This window comes from Tiliqua scincoides, chromosome 2, assembly GCF_035046505.1.
Source record: "Tiliqua scincoides isolate rTilSci1 chromosome 2, rTilSci1.hap2, whole genome shotgun sequence".
NCBI lineage: Eukaryota > Metazoa > Chordata > Lepidosauria > Squamata > Scincidae > Tiliqua > Tiliqua scincoides.
In genome coordinates this window covers 260,321,438-260,340,226 of record NC_089822.1, presented here as the reverse complement: position 1 = coordinate 260,340,226, position 18,789 = coordinate 260,321,438, and positions in this window count along the sequence as shown.

Here is an 18,789-nt window from a genome sequence, read left to right as displayed (position 1 = left end):
CCCTAACTGAACTAAACAGTTTCTATTAACGTTCAGTTCGTCACCCTCTACGAGGCAGGCTGGTTCTTCAGTTAAGGAAGAATGAAGAAGCCCCCCCCCCCACTGCAAGAAACCTCCCCCCCACTGCAAGCACTACTACAGCAAAACAAAGGTACTGTTATGTGTGATGTGCAGAGGGGGCGCACACAGGGAGGGTGTGGGGGGGCCCCCCTGGATCAGTTGATGCATGGATCGGCACCAACTTCTCGGTGGTCACAACAGTGTTATGGAATTCTGTCCCCATTGAGCTGAGGATAGCTTTGTTCACCTGCCAGCGAGGCCTGAAAACATTTTTATTTAGGAAAGTCTTTGAGGCCCTATAATGGCTGCTTTTATGAATCCATTTTAATGTTTGTTATTGGTGTTTTTTTTTTTACTGCTGTCTGTTTTATACTGTTTGTTTTTATTGTTTTATGCTGTTATATTCATCATTGGCATCCTTCAGTCTCGGAAGAGTCTGGTATCTGAAAAGAGATTCTGCTCTGAAAAGTGGTTCTGGTACAGCATCTAGTATGTCTGAAAAGGCCAATTTGGGAATGACAATAAACTGCTGCTTACCGTGTTGTGCCGACGCCGTATGGCGAAGTTGGAGTGTCCTCTCCAGTGCACGAAGCCTGGGTAAAGAAGGTATGGAGGACAGGCTGTTACCCATGCAGCAAATCCCCCCTCTCCACGTCGCTGGAATGGTCCAATGGAAAGGCAGAAGCCAATACTGTTGGTTCCAGCAACATCGCAGGAGTTGCCAGAGCATGACTGTATTCAGCCGCGAACTGTCTCAGCGACTCCGACTCCTGATTTTGCCTCGAGGTTGACTCCTGAAGCCTTTTCCATAACTGGATGTAGCCACAATGCAGTGGAGGTTTGAAGTCAGAGTTTCCTTCTCTTCGATGATCTTACCAGCCTCCCCAGGCTGACGAGTCCCATCTACCTGGTGGCTGTTTAGTCGCTTCTTATGACAAGTACAGTTGAAATGAGGGCCTAATCTTATCCCCAGCCCCCAGGGGACCCTGACTCACCACTCACCACTCACCACTCACGACTCACTCAGAACTACAGCAGCAAATACTGCTGATAAAAATATTATCTTTTATAATTTTATCTGTATTTTAATGATTTTTGTATTTTTACCTATTGATGGTTATCCATCTTGGGTGCCCTGGGGAGAAAGGCGAATCACAAATCCAATAAACAAACAAACAAACAAATAATTAAAACTGTGTATACAGGGAACACCTATATGGGTTAGCTAAAAGCTGGCTGAACGATCATTGCCAATGAGTGCTGTTAACTTGCTCTCCATCATCCAGGAGGGGGGTGTTGAGTGCAGTGCCACAGGCTCTGTCTTGGGTCCTGCGCAGTTCAACAGTTCTATAAATGATCAGGATGATGGGGTAGAAGAAATGGTCTTCAAATTGTCAGATGACACAAAACCAGGAGGGGAAGTGAACTCCTTGGAAGACCAAATCATGACTAAAATTAGTCCAGATTGGTTTGATCACTGAGCCCACAATTACATGAACAAAGGCATCCAACAAAGCCATCGGAAGCCTCACTTTAGTGCACAACAAGCTCCATGGCTGGGTGTATGTGCAAGAAAGACAAGGACATTTTGTTTAGCAAAGAAATACTCTCTTTCTCAGAATTCCCACAAGCATCCTTATCATGCTGTTCTTCACCAAAGGGACATTATGCTGTTGACATCTTGCAAATCAACCTACTTAGAATAATGTAGTGGAGCCACCCTCACTCTTGATGCAATACCTGTTCTCTTTAGAGGATAAATTGGAGACCTGCACCTGTCTAGAGACACTTGGGACTCTCAGAGAGACCAGAGCCCTGCCTGATTCTCCGGGGTTATCCCACCTCTGCAATCAGAGAAGATGAATCCGCTTCTTCTCCTTGGCTTCTCTACTCTGCTTTCTGGGGTTGTTGGTGAGTAAGTGGAGGGGAAAGGAATATCCCTGGCAAAGCAAGTCGTGGCTGGAACAGTGAGTATTAGAGGCCAGTCCTACCCCCTGCAAGCCCAGACTGTGCAGCACTGGCAAAGGAGCACAAGCTGCATGCTGTGGGTGGGTGGGAGAAAAAGGCAACCCAGGAGAGATAACTAAAAAACTTTTTTTGCTGGCCCACTCCCTGCCCTAATCTGCCCACGATCGTCCCTGAACACTTACTGGTGGCAGCAGAGGAAGGCGGAGGGTCTGTGGGCTGCTGTCATTTGTGTGTGGTTTCTTTGTGCTGGTGACCACGGCCTGCTGAAAAGCAAAGTGGCTTTCATGCCATTGGTCTGAGACTTATGGTGTTGGATCAGAGAGCTGCCACTTGAAGTCCTGTGTAGGACTGAGGTGTTAGTCCATCACGTCAGTTCTAGATCCCAAAATGCTTCAGAAGGTGTTTCACATAATTATGGGGGAAACTGTTCCAGGTTGATTCCAATGTTGGTTCAGAGCTTGTCACATTGCACAGCTGAGACCATCTTCCCATCCTGTTTTGCCCCTCTCTGCCCCCGTTCTGCTTGCCCATCACCACCCTCCCCCGCTCTGTTTCACCCCTCCCCTTTGCAAATGGGCCCCAAAGAAACTTTGTACCCCCTGATAAAATTCCTCTCAGAGGAATCTCCCATTCTATATCTATCTATATTTATACCTATCTCCCATTCTATATCTTGTCTTTGATGATAGATTATCTTTGCCTCAGTGCAGAACCTTGCATTTGTCCCTATTGAAATCCATCTTATTCATTTCAGCCCAGTGTTCTTTTGTCTCGGTCTTCCTGAAGGCTTCCACTATCTTCTATTGCAGACCTCAGTGTTTGTGGGGGTGGGGCAATGGCAGTGATGCAATCCCCAGGATCGTGCCACTGCCAGGGTCAGAAGGGCTTTAAAAAAAAATACTTACAGCCATCTGTGCTGGTCTCTGTGGGGGTGCTGGAAGTCCTCAAGGTGCCTCTGCGGGACTCCCCAAGCCTCTGACTGAGTAAAAATAATGATCAGTGATAATGATGATTATTTTTCAGGCCTTAAGGGGTCTGAAAGGAGCGCTTCCCTGGCCGGTGGGTTGTAATCCACCAATTTGGGAACCACCATTCTATTTCGTTTGCTATTTCTCCCAGCTTGGCATTATCCACAAATTTGATGAGGTCCCCTTGTATCTTCTGATGAAGCTGTTAAAGAGAACTAGGCCCAAGACAGAGCCCTGGGGTACTCCACTTCAAAGCAGCCTGATGCGAAGCCATTGATGAACACCCTTTGTTTATGCTCATCCAACCAGTTGTGAATCCATCTAAAATGGATTAACGGACTAGATTAGTGGTTCCCAAACAGTTTGGCACCAGTTTTAGCACCACTTTTTAAAACAGCACTCTGTCAGGACCCACCTACCTTTACGAGACTAAGAAAAAAAAGGAGGGGGGCTTCACTTTATTTTGTTTTGTTTCTTCCTTGCAAATGTGATATGCTTCTTGACCTCCCAAGCTTGCTCCAGGCTGGGTCAGCATTCATGCTCCATGGCTGTTGCTTGGCAGAGCAAAGCTTGCATGAGGCAGTCACATGCAGAGCACCAGCACCATCTACTGGCCAATTACATGTATACCTCTAGTAAATGTTTCTGCATTAACCAAGCCTCTCTTCTATGGTGTTCCTCTGCTCAATTGGACTTTGTTATTCCTTGGTCCTCTATTAATCTTTTAACCTTCTTAAAAGGTTGGGGTTGGGGGATAATAATAGTGAAATTGTCAGCCTCCTTACTTGTAAGCGTGATCTCAAGGAGACTCTTGAGGTCCAAAACTATTCTACAGGTCCTGCCTGGGGAACCTCTCTGGTGATCATGATCTCCTGGGCTGGTGGCAGCAGATTAGAACTACCAAGGCTTTCCCCACTAATCTGTGTGTCCAAACTTAGAGAAAGATTGGGGGGAAGGGAAGAGTGCTTGGCACTAGGCACTAATTCCCTAGATCAGCGGGTGTTGCTTGGAGCCCCCCCTTTTCATAACAGGAAGTTTATTTAGTACTCTAGGATACAGTTCATCTGATCTAAATGATTTTAATTCATTTAGGACAGTTAGGTGGTTCTTTACTAGTCTGCTATCAATCTTAATCTGCAGACCATTCACTAATCTTTCAGGTTTTCACTACCTCTGTGGGGATATACGCATTTCCCCCCATGAGCTAAGGACCCAGCATCCACATTTGCACAATCCTCCTTCCAAGAGGACTCAAAGAAGTTGAGCAGTTCCACCTTCTCTTTGTCACCAAACACTAATTGGCCATCCTTGTCGAGAAGCAATCCCACCCTCTCCTTTCTCTTCCCCTTCCTTTGGCTTGACCTCAAAAAATCCTTTTTGTTGCTCTTGACATCCATGGTCAGCCTCATCTCATACTGAGCTTTAGCATTCCTGACCCTTGCACTACCAGTCTGGGCTACCTTTCCATCCTCCTCCCCGGTGATCAGCCCCATCTTCCATTTCCTACACGTCTTTTTTACAGCTCAAACTGTGCTGGTGCAGCCAGGAAATGGCTGGAGGTCACCTCAGCGTGAGGGGATATTTTCCCTTAACCCTAATAAAGCCCCAGCCACCCCTACGGTGCTTCTCTGATCTGCGTCAGCTTAGTAGCTGGCGCAAATCAGGGAAGCCCTTTGTAGGGCTGCCTGGGATGGGGGTTAGAATGCAGCATGTGATGCCACAGATGATTCCGCCCCCCTTTTAGGCCTGATCTACCCTCTCCCACCCTGCCCTTCCCCTCTCTCAAATGCCCCTTCCTGCCCAATTCCACCCTCCCCCCCAGGTCCACCCTCTCCCACTTCCCACACTGCCCAGTATACACTTACATGTGCCAGCTGGTACAGGGGTCAGATCCAATGCTGCCTATCCAGTGCAGGCCTCCATGCTGGCCCTGCTGGATCCCAGGTAGGCGCAAAAATGCCTTATGGCAAAAATGCCTTATGTGGCAATTGGAGCCAGCCTGGGGATGGGCCACACTGACTCAACTGCATGTTCAGATTTTGCTGTGAATCTTCACTTCTAAGATACTTGTGCAGATATAGTGGCTTTTTGAGGTGTCTCCCCATTTCGTTCTAATAGGAATTGTTTTTTTTTTTCTTGAACTTGACATTGGATCAGAGGTTGCCAGATTCCACAGCTGAGGACTTGTCCACATGTCCACTTGTCCACCAAAAGTGATTTGGTGATTTGTTTTTCTTTTTTTCAGTACCTTTCCCAGTTGTACGATCTCTTCTGGAGATGTGTTACTTACTGTGCTACTAACATGATTGGTGGCATTAATTAACTCAGTGCCACTGGTATTTCTCCTCCAGCACTTCTCTCATCAACCATTTTTCTTACAAATGAGACCACTTCTAGATTAATTCTTACATGAATTCAGATCCAGGAGTAATAGTTCTGAAATCCTTCATTCATTCATTTACTCCTTCATTCATTCATTCATTCATTCATTCATTCATTCATTCATTCATATATTTATTTGTTTGATCTGTTGACATATTTACACCTGCCTATTAAACAACCAGTACAATACATCACTCATTTCTTTTCATGTTTGCAAACACTGTCACCCATTCACAACAGATGTGCAACTGCTGGGTTCTCCCAGTGAATGCAAGTCCAGGTCCTGTCAGATGGAGCAATCAAAGCTTTTGCAGTGCAGATGGCTGCACAGGGGCATGTCCGGAGTGCTCCAGGATGATGTCACCATCATCACCAAGCTCCAGAGACCGGGACAGCAGCTGTGTGCCATGGCAATTCCAGCTGTGCAGCCCAGTGGCTGAGCCGCTTACAGAGAACACTGCTTAAAATCCTGGAAATATTGGATACATCCAGCTGAGGGCAGAACCAAACATTCTCTAGTTCTGCTTTTCAGGGACAAAATGAGAAAAGGGGTCAGCGAACAAGCAGCCAGGTCAAACATAGATGTGAAACACCATCAGGCTGCCATCCTATGCACAGATTCCTGGGAGTTAGACCTATTTAAATCAATTAGACTGACTTCTGAGTATTTAATTATTTATTTATTTCCCACCTTCCCCATGCTGAAGCAAGTGCCCCATGCAGCTTACTAAGTTCCATAATAATTGTACAACATAGCACAGCAACAAGGAAAAGCATCAAAACCTTTAATTTTAACATTCTACTGTGCTGACCCACCAGTCACAAGACTCAATCTTGGTTCTTCTCGAGAGTCACAATGCAGCATACTAGGAAACAAGCAAAACTGTCTTTTACCAGATGCTCCGTTCACTTACAACACTCTCACTCTTTTTCAGTCCAGAGCCTTTGGTGCTTGGAGAAATGCAAAGGTGAACCATGTATCCAATATTCTTGTTATGCCTGTGGGGCGGATCAATGTTTTACACGTGCAGATTATACAGGTAAGACACCAAATTTCCCAATCAGTAGCCTTAAGGTGGGCTGGGACTTTCAGTAGGCTGCCTCCCTCTTCTCCATTCCCTTCTATGATGTTGCTGATCCTCAGAAAGAGGAACAATCCCATTTCCAATTGTTCTCTTTTTCCCACACAGATGGGAGATTGAGTTATAAGGAACGTGGCTGCACTACGCCCGACAATCGCGATAGATGCAACACGACAGTCAGTCATCTTTACAAGTCCTTGCTTTTTCCTCGCGGCCGTGATCGCAACCGGACCACCATTTTCAAGTGCTGCACCAAGTACCACTGTAATAATTGGCCATCTTATTTTATCTAGTGAGTGAGCCAGTCTTCCAGAAGGGGCATAGCCCAACTGTAACCAGATGCACTCCATATTCCTTCTGGGAAAATAAATGCATGGTTTGCTCCTCATCTCTAAAATACCCTCTACTATAATGGAGGCTGCAATTCTGTATACACTTTCCTGGGAGTCAGTCCCATGAAATACAGGTCTAGGCTTGTGATATAAGGGCCCAATTTTCCAGTGCTGGTGCTGCTATGCCTATGGGGTTTGCACTGCTTCTTGTGTTGGGGAGACAGTCTTGGAGACCTCCTCAAGGTAAGAGAACATTTGTTCTCTTACTTGGGGTTCCATTGCGGCTGCCCTGGTGCTGGAAAGTTGGATAGGATTGGGCCCTAAGTTGAGGAAATCTCTGACTGACAGATGGAAATATTATTTAGTCAAAATGAAACCTCATTACATGTTACTGCACTTGCTCCCATTCTTTCCTCTGCCTCTCCCTTCCACCCCGTATTCTCTCCCCCTAACCCTTGCCCACCCCCTACCCCCAAAGGGTCTGTCTCACCTGCTGAAATGTAGACTGTGATCCGCTTGGTGCAGGAGTTTGTTGATTCTTCTGTTACTCTGTAAGGTTACAAATACACTGGTTGGACTATGTCATATTATACAAAGCAAGTACAAAAAACATGCCTTTCATTTGAAGCTGTGCTATTACAGGTTGTGTATCCTTTATCTGAAATGCTTGGGGCAAGAAGATTTGGGGTGTTTCAGATTCTATATTTTTTTTTTATTTTGGAATATGTGAACATACATAATGAGATCTCTTGGGGATGGGATCCAAGTCTGAACATGGAATTGATTTACGATTCACAAACACCGTATACACATAGCCTGACACTGATTTTACACAATATTTTTAAATAACTTTGTGCATGTAACAAAGTTTGTGTACATTGAACTATCAGAAAGCAAATGTGGGCAGGCTTGCGCAGGGCATGCACAGAAAAGATACATCATGGCTGAAGGGCCTGGTAGGGACATTTTCCCTTGGGGATGCTGACTAAACTGATTTTCACCTTTGTTTTGACTGTGACCAGTCACATGAGGTCAAGTGTGGAATTGTCTGCTTGTGGTGTCCTGTCAGCACTCAAAATGTTTCAGATTTTGGAGCATTTTGGGTTTTGGATGCTCAGTCTGTATCAACATTTCTGCTTCTGCCCTGAAGACTCTGTCTTGCATTCTCAGCTGTGCCACTGGCCTGAGCTTCTCTGCTCCAGTCTATGGTCATGATTCTCCTCTCCTCGTGTCTTTTCAGTCCTCCTTTTCTGTTTTCTATTGATGACAAATTCTTACTTCTCATTCAGAAGTACATTTTCTTCTTGCCATTGTCTCTCCCTCTTTGAGGCATGTCCCAATCCCTAGTTCATTTCACAAGTTCATTTCCTTCACCATGAAAGGGAGGGAGGAAGCGGGGGTGGGGGGAAGGCAGACGCTCATGCAGGGCTCCCCACCCCCCCAGGAGGCTGCTGCAGGGACTGGTGAGTGTATCCCAGTCCCTGCAGCCTCCTGAGCAATGCAATCCTGGGGATCGCATCGCTGCCTTCCCCCCGCCACCGCCCCTTAGGGGGGCTGAAACCAGGGTCCTCAGGTTGGGGCATCGCAATGCCCCAGTTTGAATACCACTGCCTTGGAGGGAATAGAGCAAGGCTGGTCTCTTAAGTCCTCATGTTCACCCCTTTTGAAGACATTAGGGCAGTGGTCTTCAACCTTTTTTGTGCCATGACCCCAATCAATAAGCAGAGCGTAAGGCTGGGGTCCTACACTCCGTGGATACCAGCTACACCTGCTCCACTCTGTTGCCACCCACCCCACAGCCATGCCACCCACTCCCAACACTGGTGATCTGAGGGGGTTCCGAGAGGGAAATGCCCCAGGCCACCATCCAGCGAAGTGCTGCTGCAACCCCCTCCTTGCCGCCTTAGTTTTGTTTTCTTTAGGTCCTTTACTGGGCCTCCGAAGGCCTTCAGGTTCTGGAGAAAGTGACATTTTCAGGCCACTGGGCCACATGAGGGGCAGCATTTTGTGGTCCTGATCCCAGGTGACCCAGGGGCCAGGTTCGTAAGTGACTTCTAACCCGCATCCTGCCCCCTTAGCACTCTGTACAAAAGCACTTCCAAACTCAGAGGGATTTCTGCCCAACGTTGCATATATGCAACAGGGACCAAATGTGTACACTTGTGGTTGGGCAAAATTTTTGAGAGGGTGGGGACCACATGCAACCCCCCCCACCCTCGCACACAAAAAATACTATTAAATTTGTAATACATAAGAAGATGATTTAATAACTAATGTGATGCTTGTGCTTGCATGTGCTTCACTAGCTATGAAAGTCTTGGGTTTACATGCAATACATGGAACACATAATAATGTGAGACGTGTGAAGGAAGCACCAGCTCAGAGAGACATCTCAGAATGGCTGCTGCATGTCTCAGGAAGAAAAGTCCTTTTGGTGTGCACTGCAAGGTCTTTGGGGGGGGAAGCCTCTCTTCACTTCCTGTTCTAATTGCTGTCATGCTCTAGCTGTGGACTACTTTGGTTGGAGCAAAGAGAGTGTGAGCAAGCCTATAGATAGGCTGCAGCCACAAAACAACAGCTGCCTACTCTGCCATTAATCTGTGGAACTCCTTGCCCCAGGATGTGATGATGGTGCCTAGACTAGATGCCTTTAAAAGGGGATTGGAGAAATTTCTGGAGGAGTTCATCACAGCCACAGTGTGACTAACAGCCCCATTCTAGGCATGTCTACTCAGAAGTAAGTCCTATTATAGTCAATGGGGCTTACTCCAAGGTAAGCATGCATAGGATTGCAATCTGAGGAGATAGGGAACTGGCCAAGTGTGGGGTGGGGGAGGGCTCCCCATGGACAAAGCAGCTGCTGCTCTCTGAGGAGGAAGAGTCAGGGGTTGCACCTGCTGTACTTGGCTACGGTGGTGCCTATTCTGCAACTTCTGGGATTGCTTCTCCCCAGGTGGGCAGCTTGCAGTAAGACAGCAGAGGTGCTGCCTGTTTCCCTCTCCCAAAGGGGTGCCACAACCTGGTTGCCTGGATCCCTTGCTCCACCCCTGGGCGTTAGAAGAGCACATCCAGGGGGCCGAATCCTGCCAAAAGAGGAGGGGGTACCAGGGCTGGGGGTTCAGCATACTGTTTCTCCCGTCTCCTGCTGCCACACTGCCTCCAACTCCCTTCCTCTGTGTTCCCTGGCCAGCTGGAGTCTGGACTCCCAGGGAAATCGCATCTGGAGAAACCCACTCCCAGGGAAACCCCCCCCCCAAGCCAGCCAGCCAGCCAGCAATGCCTTTGTGAGCCTGTTCCTCCTCCTCCTTCTTATTACTCCCATTCCTCCCCTTCTCAGGCCCCATCTCCTCCTCCTCCTCCTCCTCCTCCTCTGGCGGCCCCCCCCCGGCCCGCCAAGAGACTTCCCAGGCTGGCTGCAGTCCTGATTTGACTCCTGAGAAACCAGGCTGCGAGGGCTCACCTCAAGGCACAGGGTCAAGGAATGGAGGCAGCAGGCTGGAGGCAGCGGCGGCATACTTCTGGTGCCATTGCTGCTGATATCCACCTCGACTCACCCCCTGCAGCCAAGATCCCTGTCCTGATCCTCCCCATTCCCATTGGTTGCAACAGTGGCTCAGTAGTCAGCGGTATGTGACAGCAGTCCAGCTTTCACACTGCCAGAATGCCCCTCGCTACCAGAATACAAGTTCTTTGTTTGGCAAAGAAACATTCTCTTTCTCAGAATCCCCAAAAGCATCCTTATCATGCTGTTCTTCACAGAAAGAACATTCTGCTGTAGACATCCTGGGAATACACCTTTCTAGAATCATGTGGTGGAGCCACCCTCACTCTTTACACAATATCTCTTCCCTTCAGTGTAGCATTTTGGTGCTACTTGAGGAGCAGCCTGAGATGCTGCGTTGGTGTGGCAGAGAAGCCATAGCAAGAATTAGCCAACAAACACAGGTTTCAGAGAGGTTAAAAGTGCTGGAAGCAGGTGCAAGAATGAAATCAAGGGAGAAGTGAAGTTAATTCTCCCAGCTCCTGACCCAGCTTTTTATTAAGTCTCAAAACACATGATATACGGTTACATAATAGGGAAATTTCCACAAGGATGCTACCTTGCTTCATACTTGCTAGTTAGTTCTAGCTTTACTGCAAACACATTCCTGAATAAGGTTCCCCTTCATAGCATTCTGCTGCTCACAGGCACAGAGTTCAATGACCCAACATATTTTCAAGGGCAGTTGAGTGTGCTCAACTGCGCAGGTGTGCCTGACTGTCCTTGATGCCAAATATGCTAAGACATCTTAGTGCCTGTGTATGTAATACTACATCTCACCCTTTTTTTCTTTCTAAATTGCGCTATGGGATTACAAATTGCATGACTTGACACAACAAAGGAAAACATTAAAACTCAATCAGTTAATTAAAAAGGGAACATCATTACACGTTAACTAACACAACATTTTGCTTCATTGCTTAAATTGACTGAAATACAATTGGAGGTTTCACTTTTACATATCAGAACTTTTCAGAAAATAATAACACATCATTAAACTGGTTTTCATGGGCATACAGAGTTGTTATGGCTTTGAATTCTTTTTGTTTACATACTGAAATCAGATAAGTCTTTTGTAGTTCATTGGGAACTGCTATAGTGTGCAGGTTGTGATTGTACCATGGCATTTTCAAATGTTTAAAAGTTCTTTGGTTCCTTTATCCATCATGACAAGCAATTTCTTTTGGGTTTTTTTGAATGTCAATGTTTTTTTAAAATCTTTCCATGATGCTAAAAATGGGGCGAGCCTTTCTTTGCTTTGGCCTTTCACCAGGATTTTTTTGCTGGTTATCTGGTCTGGGTTGGCTTTGCAATTGGAAATTTGGAAACAGGATTTTTTTTTTCATTTGAGGCCTTGGTTTGTTCTTGCAACTGATGTCACACACTGTGTTGGCTTTAAAACGTTTCTGTAAAATTAAACACAATAACAACACAGCCTGCCCTAAATTCTAGGGATCTTGGGCCTGTCCTTTTTGGGTCTCACAACCCTTAAACATATGGGTTAGTTACTTAATTTTTTGGCTAAAAGGCAATACTGTGCCTTTTTGTGGGGGTGCTTTTCTTTATCTAATATTAAACAAACAAACAATTACATTATCATATCCCTCTTTTTAATTATTTAAAAAAAAAATTACCATGTGGGGTTCTTTCTTTGAAATACCTATATTTCTCACTGGAAACAATTCTGTTGTTCAATCTTATACATACATTATCCCTCTTATTTACATATTTTTAACAGTGGTATTGTACTTTTACCTTTGCTCACATGAACCCATTTCCCACAACTATCGAACGACCTACTTCTGACTTTCAACAGGCAACATAACTGTTGCTAAAACTTACATGCTTTTGCCTTCTTTGTGAGATCTTAGACTCTGAACTTTCTGATGTAATTAAACCACCACAATTGACTTAAAATATTACTATTTGCTAATCATTTATACATATACATTAAACTATAAGGGAACTAAATTGACTGGTATCTTTCTATACCAGATCTGGGGGATCTGATATGGTTTTCTTTAGATGGTATTCTGAAGAGGTTTGCAAACCGAAAAATTTAAACTGTCAGAGCATTTTTTTGCCTTCTCTTCTGTGATTGTAAACACAGCAAGACTTTCACGGTTGTTTACAATTTCTTATCTATGTTTGGGATCACTGTGGTTTACTACTAAACTAAACAAACTGCTGGTGACTTTCGGTTTGCTTTTAATATTTAAAAACATAAAACTTAATAACTTATGACTTTAAATGCTATAATGACTGCTAATAATGGGTAAAATGGTTAATGGCAGCAGTTTTAAAAGATGTGGAATGAGAAATACTATAAAAACTATTATAGTAGCTTCAACTTATGGGGAAAAAGGTTTGGGAAATTTTTTTATGTAAACTTACCAAACTTAAAATGGCTTGTGGTTGCTGTCTTAAAGGGTGTGGAATAATAATAATAATAATAATAATAATAATAATAATAATAATAATAATAATAAACTGAAAAACGATGGCTATAGTTTGTTTAACATGTTTTATAGCTCATCAATGGTTGTTGGTGCTTTTCACATTTTTAATTGGAAAATGGAACTGTTTTTTAAAGGCACTGGACAAAACTAAAAGGCCAGTGCTGTTGCTATTGTTGCAGCTTTTTTGAGCTTTTAAAATGATTGGCCTCACAGGTTATCCTGCATTTGGTGCAGGAATTAAAATTTAGGGGTTAGCCTTAAGGGCTTCCCACTATAAGATTTTTCTTAAGGTGATAGCTGGTTTACTATATTTTACAAATCTTTGGCATATACTAGTGATGCCAAAATCTTTAAGTGCAATCTGTACCTATAAAAGGCACAGAATGAAGGGGAATTTATTGTTTTTTGAGGGCTTACCTGTGGCATTGTACCACAGGGCAAATCATGGTTTTTTGTTCTGATGAACTAATACCCAAAAAAGAGGAGGCTAACACAAAGTTAGCCTCTGATCCCAAACCTCCACTGCCTTGTGGCTACATCCAGTTATGGAAAAGGCTTCAGGAGTCAACCTCAAGGCAAAATCTGGAGCCGGAGTCCCTGAGGCAGTTCATGGCTGAACACAGTCACGTTCTGGCAACTCCTGCGACGCCGCTGGAACCAACCATATTGGCCTCTGCCTTTCCATTGGACCATTTCAGCGACGTGGAGAGGGGGGATTTGCTGCATGGGTAACAGCCTATCCTCCATACCTACTTTACCCAGGCTTCGCGCACTGGAGAGGACACTCTGTTCCAGAACCACCATTCAGAGCGTGACACCATAGTCTTCCGAGACTGAAGGATGCCAACACAACACAAAGTTGGGCTGTTAGACTTACTTTAAAGGAAAACTTGCTAATAATTTTTTTTTTTTGGTCCTTTCTTTAAGGTGGTTGATACTTATGGAGCCATACTGCATTTTGTGCAGTAGTTAAAACTATGCGCTTTAGGAGCTTCTGATTGCCAAAAATGTGGCATCACATTTTAAATATAACGTATGCTTGATGGTTAGGATAATAAGCTTGTGGTTTTGCTGTGTTAAATGCTTCTTCACCATGTGAAGAAAAAAGCATGTAGGAAAGCTGTTTATGGTGGGGGGTTGGTCTTGCTGTTTGAACTATTGGAGTGATGTCTGTCCTGGCAAAGTTAGGAGCATTGGTATACTACATTTGACTTTTTTGGCAGGGTGGCTGCTTATTTACTATACTTTGTGAATTTTTGGCATCTATTAATGATGCCAGAATGTTTAAGTGCAATTTGTCCTTTTTGTGGCACAGAATGAGGAGGAGTTTGCTATTTTTTAAAGACTTGCCTATGTTATTAGGACAAGCTTATAATTTTTGGGAATATTTGTCTGTGCTATTTGATTTAAAATTGAGGGCTTGCTTCATAATTAAATGGCTGCAAGGCTTGATTTACCTAGTATTAACACAAGATGGGGTTATTTTACATCATAAAATTTTAATTTGGATTTGGGAGGCCAAATTAACGTGGTTCCATGGGTTGGATTTGTTTGATTACTTCATGGAGATCATACAAGAGTCTCCATTTTCTAAATGTCTTTTCTTATGACAAATATTGGTATATTCTATGGACTGATGAAAAGAACAATATGTTTGACTTATAATTGTTTTTCAATTAATGGGTGCAATGCCTCCAATTTTTCTTTAGGCAGAGGCTATTGCTTTACCTAAACTGGGCTACCTGGTAGCCAGGTAAGTGGCAGGACATTGCCTGTGGAGTTGTGCCACATGGCAAATTATAATTTTTATTCTGAAAGAATGAATACACAAGGAAGATTATGGATAGCTTAAGAGTTTCTTTTGTTCTGTTTGCAAAGCACCACGTTTAAAGGTGCTTCTCTCGGAATACCGAGGGCATTGTTTTTGTTGTTCTTGTGGAGGTCTAGTTTTGGCTTTGCTGTGTATTACTCATGCTTGCCTACTGTGGAGTTCTTTTCTTACTAAGTTGGTACAGAGGGGGGAAAAATACAAGCTAACAAAAAGGGTTTTTTAAAGAGCACCTGGAGGAACACAGATGAGTGCTTTTAAGAGTTAATCTCTTGCTCTGTGGCTTGGGCTAAGGAGCACAGTTTCTGATAAGAAGATAGATGTATGACTGTTTATTTCCTCTAACTACTTTACCACTGCAGAGTGAAAGTTTGGATGGTAAATTAAGTCTGTGACCTCTTAGAGGGAAACACAGTGCTAAGCTTTGCTAAAGAGAAACAATAGATCATTGCTGTGGTTTTGATAAGCTTATACTTACCTATCAATGCTATACTTACCTAGATAGTTGAGCTCTGTAACCCGTGCCGGGCGGATAAGCTAGTTGTTGTCGTGGCCCCTCTTTCAGGGTCAGACGCAGCAATGAATGAGGAGCAACCCAGAAAACAGGTTACTTGATGTTGTCGTGGCCCCTCTTTCAGGGTCAGACGCAGGAGGAGCAACCCAGAAAAACAGGTTACTTAATTTAGAAAAAAGTAAAGCAGCTTGTCTGCTATACTTGGCTGGCCCACGTCTGGGCACCTAGTATAGCCACAATAGTGTTAAGAAGCAACTTGACCTCAAATCAGGATGCTTATAAAAGCAAGTACAGTGAAAAATCAGAGAGGCAGCCACTAAAAGTTGCAATGCAAGGCTGCTTAAAAGGCACACAAGGTGTACCTTGTTGCCTGAGGGAGAGTGCTAAGACAGAAGCACTCTAAGGGATTGAAAGTCATAACTGGAGCAAGTCAAGGCAATGAGTTCGGAGTCAGAAGAGCAGGCCGCTTGATCAAGGCTACCCGGCTCCACTGTACCTGCTCATTGCAGAAAGTCTCTGCCTGCTGCGCCAAATGTATCAGTAATGCCACCTGGAGCAGCCCAAGACCCCGGAAGTCAAGGACTGCTTGATGTGGTGCAGAAGCCAGAGCAAGAAAGGGTCCCCATTCGCTGTGCTAGATGTAGCAGCGAATGGGGAACAACAAAGAAAGTCAGGCTGCTAGAAATAAGGAAAAGCAAGGGTCTTTGTGCCAGGGCGCCAGACGTCCCTGTTCCAGGGCTAGAAGTTGCAGAGGGTCCCTGTTCCAGGGCAAGAAGTCCCTGTGCCAGGGCGCCAAATGTAGCATTTTGGTGCTACTTGAGGAGCAGCCTGAGATGCTGTGTTGGTGTGGCAGAGAAGCCATAGCAAGAATTAGCCAACAAACACAGGTTTCAGAGAGGTTGAAAGTGCTGGAAGCAGGTGCAAGAATGAAATCAAGGGAGAAGTGAAGTGAAGTCTCCCAGCTCCTGACCCAGCTTTTTATTAAGTCTCAAAACACATGATATACGGTTACGTAATAGGGAAATTTCCACAAGGATGCTACCTTGCTTCATACTTGCTAGTTAGTTCTAGCTTTACCGCAAACACATTCCTAGATAAGATTCTCCTTCATAGCATTCTGCTGCTCACAGGCACAGAGTTCAATGACCCAACATATTTTCAAGGGCAGTTGAGTGTGCTCAACTGCGCAGGTGTGCCTGACTGTCCTTGATGCCAAATATGCTAAGACATCTTAGTGCCTGTGTATGTAATACTACATTCAGAGGATAAATTGGAATCCTGCAGCTGTCTAGAGGCACCTGGAACCTTCAGAGAGACCGGAGCCCTAGCAAATGCTTCTGGGTAATCCCACCTCTGCCATCGGGGAAGATGAATCCGCTTTGTCTCCTTGACTTCTTTGCTTTGCTTTTCGGGGCTGTGGGTGAGTAACGGGAGGGGAAAAGGAAAATCCTTGGAAAAGCAGGTTGTGGCTGGAACAGCGAGAATTAGAGTTCAGTTCTATCCCCTAAGCCATCCCAGAGCATGCAGCGCCATTGACAGAGCGCGCACTGAATGCTACAGGTGGGTGGGAAAACAATCCAAGACAAGCGTTTTTACTTACCTCTCTGTAGGCCGCCTGGTCTTCAATGGGTCTCCTTGGATCTATGTGAGCTCTTTTGCTGGGGTAAGTCTGAGGAGACTCCTGGGGATGCGGACAGGCTGGGGGGGGAATAGGATCTCCCACTTCTGAACCTCCCCCACACAGGCCTGTTCCCTGCCCTAATCTGCCCACGATCCTCCCCGAACCATCCCTACTGCTGACTTACCGGTGGCAGCAAATGACAGTGGCCGCCATGGCTTTGTGCTGGTGTCCATGGCTGGCTGAATATCATAAAGGCTTTCATGCCTGAACTTATGGTAGTGGATTATGAGATCTGCCACTGTAAGCCCTGCATAGGATTGGGGTGTTAGTCCAGCAAGTCCACTCTAGATTCCCAAATGCTTCAGAAGGTGTTTCTCTTGTGATAAGATCATGAGACCAATTTTAGTTCAATTCTTAAATGAATTCCCATCCAGGAGAAATAACTCTGAAAGCTGAGACCAAAGCTTCATTCATTCATTCTTATATTTGTCTGATCTACTTAGGTATTTACATCTGCACAGAACACAGCCAATACAGCACATTGGTGTTTACACACACAGTAAACAGTCAATACAACACACAGCCAATACTCACCCATTTCACTCCATATTTTCAAACACTGTCATCTGTTCTCTTCTGCTTCCTCAGGAGACAGCTTGTGAAGAGGTGTGCAGCTGCTGGGTCCCCAAAAGTCTTTCTTTGACTGGATAGAAGTCCAACTCCACTTGGATGGAGCAATCCAAACTTCCAATGTTCCCTGTAATTTCCTCTGGGAGGGTGTGGAACGCTATGGTGGCTTGTGCACAGGGGCATCTGCAGAATGCTCTGCTATGATCAGGGCCTAGGAGAGGGGGGTAAAGGGGGTAATTTGTAACTGGGTCCAGGGTCAGAAAGGGGGCCAGGAGCCAAAGGAAGGGGCCCAGAAAATTCCTGGGATCTGACATTTTCCTGTCTCACCTGAACTCACTGCCTACGCATGATGCTCGGGCAGAACCACACACATGCAGTGTTACCTGCTGCTGCAAGCCGTGCACACCAGACCTAGGAATGCATCCATGACCCTCCTTAACACAGTATCAAATCTGGGAGGAAACTGGTCTGCTACAGTAGCTCTTTGACTTGTGGATCCATTAACCATGAAGGAGTGTATAGAAGCTCAGGAGCACAGCTGTGGGGCTACAGCTGCTGCAGAAGTTCATTTTGGTCCATTCTAGTGTGAGCCTAAATACCGATGATGCTAATTTTCTGCAGTGGATTTTCTATATTTCAAAGATTTTAGAGAGACTTAGGAGTGTGTTAGTAGTAGGAAGTACATACCTTATGTCAAATCTAAGTTTGACAGCTGGTCCCGCCCCTTTTTACTGGAAATCCCGCCCCCTAAGGGGGTTCAAGTGACCCCTCAAACAACTCTCCCCACTGCCCCCCACCACTGGGGAGGGCTTTTGGGACACCCTGGCATTTGGTTTGGTGGGAAACGGAGCCCGCCAATGAAGTGTGGGAAAGGGGGTTCATGTGACCCCTCAAACAACTCGCCCCGTTCCCCTCGACCGCTAGGGAAGGGTTTTGTAGCACCCTGACATTTGGTTTTGCGGGAAAAGGAGCCCGCCAGTAAAGTGTGGGAAAGGGGTTCATGTGACCACTCAAGCAACTCGGCCCGTTCCCCTCGACCGCTAGGGAAGGGTTTTGTAGCACCCCGACATTTGGTTTTGCGGGAAAAGGAGCCCGCCAATAAAGTGTGGGAAAGGGGTTCATGTGACCCCTCAAACAACTTTCCCCGTTCCCCTCGACCGCTAGGGAAGGGTTTTGTAGCACCCTGACTTTTGGTTTGGCAGGAAAAGAGCCTGCCAGTAAAGTGTGGAATGGGGGTTCATGTGACCACTCAAACAACTTGCCCCATCGCCACCGACCAGTACGTGCAGGTTTCATAGCTCTCGGACCACCGTGTGGAGCCAATGGGAAAAAAGGGGGAGTGGGAACAGGTCTGGACATGTCCTTGTATTTAAGGCCCAGGGCCTTGGGGGGGGGAGGGAGAAA